The 5,000-nt window shown below is 36.7% G+C and overlaps 1 non-coding gene across 1 annotated transcript; it reads right to left on the minus strand.

The window, feature by feature from the left end:
- Positions 1-4,709: 4,709 nt before the first annotated feature.
- Positions 4,710-4,782, minus strand: Trnar-ucu. Its single transcript has one exon. It is a non-coding gene; the product is annotated as a tRNA-Arg (tRNA).
- Positions 4,783-5,000: the final 218 nt, after the last annotated feature.

A 5,000-nucleotide genomic window follows, 5' to 3' on the forward strand; every position in this document is an offset into this window, starting at 1 on the left:
ACTAAGGGCCTCTTCTGCACCGCCAACCCAACTGTTAATGTTAACGAAAAGTCTCAACAGTTCGGCGAGCTGTTCGGCGAGCTGTTATAGTTTTGCTGCCAATTCTGTCCAAGTGTGACGTCATTGTTATGGCTCCGCCCATCGTCTGCAATGTGCATGTGCAGAGCATATTCTACTCCGAAAAATGTCCGTTAGGGATTATATTTTGGATTAATGCCTGTCTGTTGTAAGTTAAGATTATAAGTAGAAAGAATTCATATACTGTTATACATTTATTATTTGTTAAGATTGCGAGGAAAGAACCCGAACATGTTAGATAACTCTGAACACAAGTACTACTTTGGTACTTTTCTCTCAGTAAATACCGTGTTTGAATGAATTCCACTCAACTTCCTCTTCACACATACCTTCCGTTTTTGTTCTTTTTATTATAATTGTTTTGTTTTTTTTATGTAAATAATGGTTATGGATGAGCATTACAGAGATTCAAATGAAAAAGTTAATCTTAATATTTAACTGTATGACCAGCATTTCTTCAGAAAAAGTCTTTATAGGCGGATATTTTCTCGAATGATTGGAAACGGACAAGGCTGACGAATGCTCTTCCCATGGAAAGACTTCGCTCTCTCCAACCTCTGGAAAGTTAATATTTACAGAGCAAAACAACAGTATGGAAGCGCAGGAGACACGATTATTACTGGTTATTATTGATTATAATTAATGTTATTATTGATGTAATTAATAAAAGATAACGTAAATTGAATATAGATGGGGTTTATTATTTACAATGATTCCATTTTAACACTGAAAACAATGATGATATCAAGATAATTAACGAAAAATATATTTTGGACGTGGGCAGCGTTGCGCTATTGTACTTTCAATGCAGAATGGTTAATAATCCTCATAGGAAGAAAAGCCTAACTGTTACTTGCTTTTAGATTGTACTACCACATACATAATTTTATAAGTGTAGTTAATCCATTTTGCACTTTTTTCCTTTATGAACTGGAATTCCTTTAATGAAGAGCATGGCAGTCACCGAGATCTCCCTAAAAGTAGGGAGGTCTCGGAATATCGTTACTAACGTAATCTCTAATTACCATCATCAACCTAAGCCCATGGACTTCATATCTGGAGTGTAAGAGAATTCAAATCACGAAAAAAAGACTTTTACTGTTGCCATGAAGATGAAAGATTATTGGTTGTTACATAGAAAGATAGTGCCAGTGTACTATTGTTTAATTAATAACACACATAAATACGCACGCACCGACGCACACACACACATTTATAAACATATATGTGTGTATATACATATACATATATGTATATATGTGCATATTTATTTTATGTATATACTGTATATGCTTTATGTAGACATATACAAACGGTATATATATAAACATATGTCTAAACATATATTTCTTTATATATATACATACAAATGCACATACACATGCACACGTATGTGCATATATATATATATATATATATATATATATATATATATATATATATATATATATTGATATCAATATATATTGATATATTTATTTATTTATTCAGGTATACATATATTTTTTCTATATATACATAGACACATACATGTGTTTGTGTGTGTGTGTGTGTGTGTGTGTGTGTGTGTGCATATGCGTGTGCGTGTGCGTGTGTGTGTGTGCGTGTGCGTGTGTGTGTATGTATGTGTGTGTGCATGTGTGTGTGTGTGTGTGTGTGTGTACGTGTACGTGTGCATATATGTATATATACATATATATTATATATACATATATATGTATATATACATATATACATATATACATATATATACATATATATATATATATATATATATATATATATTCATTAGTCAGATTGATTTTAAGACATTTTTGTAAAATTGTTATTCGTACTCTAGAAGATTTGTTTACTTTGTTCCCATGGTGGTCTATATGAAGTGAGAATGTATAACAGTTTTCCAGATTACTTCATACGGCTGGCAGTGGTACCATTATCCAATCAGCATCTAGGACGTGCGGTGACGTCATCACCTCCCTAGTCTGGCTGCGGAAAACTATGTAACCATTTCATATCACCTGATTTCTTAGAAGATATACTTATGTTGTATCCTATATTTGGAATGCAGTATCACATGGCCGCACATCAAATGTAGCAATGCCTTTCCACGCCCAAGCTGTAAGCCAGTGTGGCAGGCGAATAGATAAAGGACTGTGTAATTGTTCCTTTCCTTTAACTGATGTAGTACTTATCATAATAATGTTATAGCCAAAAATTCAAATGTAATACCATTATACAATGTTATGACCATGCATCTAATGTACCAAAGCTTGCCCATGCCTGTTTCAGTTAGCTAGGGTGGTGAATAAAGGGGCTAAACTAAACTAAAAAAAAGTTGTTCCCTCTCTTTCCTAGTGCATATGATGTGATTCCTCACTAAGGTTTCTCCTGTCTTTTTACCTATTTTGGCATTAAAATCTCTAATGATTATTGTGAAATGGGGTTTTGCTCTCTCACGGGCTAAATGAACACCTTCATAGAAGCCCTCTATTTCTTCGTCACTGTGGTTGCAGGTTGGAGCACAGACTTAAACAAACCAAGTTGTACCTATTGTTTAGATTTATTGTTACGGATGAAGCCACTCTTTCGCTTATACTATAGAATCCCATGATATTGTTTTCTAAACATTTGTGAACTGAGAAATCAACCCCTAATTCCTGCTTGCTACCCCAGGGTTTACCTTTCCAATAGAGCACGCATCTATCATTTAGTATCTTCTGTTCTTCACCTAGACTTCTAACTTCACAGAGTCCTACAACACCCCATTTAATGAGTTCCCTAAGTAATGCTAGTAAGTCGGATTCAGTTCTCATTGTCCTTATATGTGCAAAGGTTCATCAACGTTGGGCTTTAACTGGAATATTTTAGCACCCTCTGCCGCCGTAACCAGGGGCTCCTTCGCCTCCGGAGAATGAGGGCCGTTGCTCTGTTTGTGTAGTCAGGGTTATATATCCGCATGTACACCTAGTGCAGACCTAGTTGTTCACTCGCAAATGCCCTAAGTAATACACATATGTTCATGCACATGCAAGCATACACCTTTACATATCATTCTATGCATGAGATATGCATATATACTCCTACATTATACATAACTACACACATGCACATGCATACACATATATAGATATGCACACATCATATGCGTATACATGTGTATACGCACCTACATATATGCAAACACACACTCGTACATATCTTGTACACGCACGTATGTCTATACATACACACACATATATATATAGCCATATATATACTTAAGTACACGTGTATGTGCACATATGTTTATGAGTGCACCAACACATATATGCATATATACACAGACATACTTATATAAATATATATATGAATATACACTTATACATATATACATACATACATACACTTAATGTACACACAACTACACATACATACATATACATACAGGCAATACATATACAAACATATATATACACATATGAATATATACACACATATGCACAAATATACATATCTACGTGTATATACACATGTATACCCTCTGTACAAGCACGGGTGCATAAACATACACCTTGTACTCTTACGCATAATTATAACTGTACATGCACAAACATAACCGTGAACACATGCCCTGCATACACCTGCCCGCATTACATGCATACGTGCCCATATATAAGTCTAAACGCGCATGTGCATTCCTTCTCTTGCATACACACATGGACACGTATGCACAAACACGCATACGCCTGCGCACTTTCGTGCATACGCGCTCATACTCGTGCACAAATGATTGAATAGTGTCTGCCTGAGCGCACATACGCACTCCATTATAATGAGCCCAAGCATTGTAATGTGCATAAATTGTAGGTTTGCAGCTTGAAGGAAGGAGAAGGAGGATTTAGGATGATATTCAAATGGATAAGGATGGGGTTTGGTGTTAGAGAAAGTTAGAAAGATAATTTTGTATCTGGCAGTTTTTCAGAGAGGTGAGGCAATCCTCAGCGGTTGCTAAGCCTATCGGCGTGCGCCCTTGGCCGGGGGTCTGCGTCTGGCACTAGATTGAGGTGCCATCACTTCATTTACACTTTGTTAATGCATAGTTTATCTGGCAGCACAGGGATGCTACTGGAAGCCCTCACCTAAATGAACGAGTCGTGCATGCGATCGTCAATGTGAATCCGAGTCACTAAGGGTCACCAGTGCAAATATTTCAAGAGATATTAGATTATGAGCTTTCCATATCCCTTATGTTATGGGTGGATTGTAAAAACCCACTGTGGCGGGTGGGTGGTGCTCCTGACAGGTGCTGTGGTTGGGACGCGCGTGGCTTAATCGTCATTGAAGGTCAGTGGTTGACCTTACTTGATGGATTGCCCTTGATTTTGTAAACGGAGATTGCTAAGCTTAGTATTTTTAGTAATAATGAAACTATTAATGTGTATAAACCAATAACTACACTTATATCTTCATGGAATCATATTATTTCAGGCCTTTAATCAATTTATTCCAGATTTCTTCAAAACCACAATGACCATCAGCTTGCGGCGGCGATAAGAATACCAGTATTACATAGAGAAAATCTCACCGTTTATTTTCACAAGCCGTTTAAGAACGAGTTTCGTTTGGTCTCAAAACTTCAAAAGTTCACTTTTTATCTCCAGCGGGGGTCGAACCCGCGGCCTCTGGATTAGAAGTCCAGCGCGCTATCCACTGCGCCATGGAGACGGGTACAGGAGGGGAGCTTGTACACCAACAAGTACGGCTTGTGCTGTTTGGTTTCGCGACAGTTAGGCAAATTTAAATGCGACGAAATAAGATTAATCAACGTTTTTATCTTACTTTAGAGTAAATGTTGACAATTACACATGCTAAATCTCTGCAAACACAAAATATAATTCGTGATTTGACGAAACCTTAGTGGTAAAACAAAACTTGCCACAACA

The sequence above is a fragment of the Penaeus chinensis genome, chromosome 6 (genome assembly GCF_019202785.1).
Source record: "Penaeus chinensis breed Huanghai No. 1 chromosome 6, ASM1920278v2, whole genome shotgun sequence".
Classification (NCBI taxonomy): domain Eukaryota; kingdom Metazoa; phylum Arthropoda; class Malacostraca; order Decapoda; family Penaeidae; genus Penaeus; species Penaeus chinensis.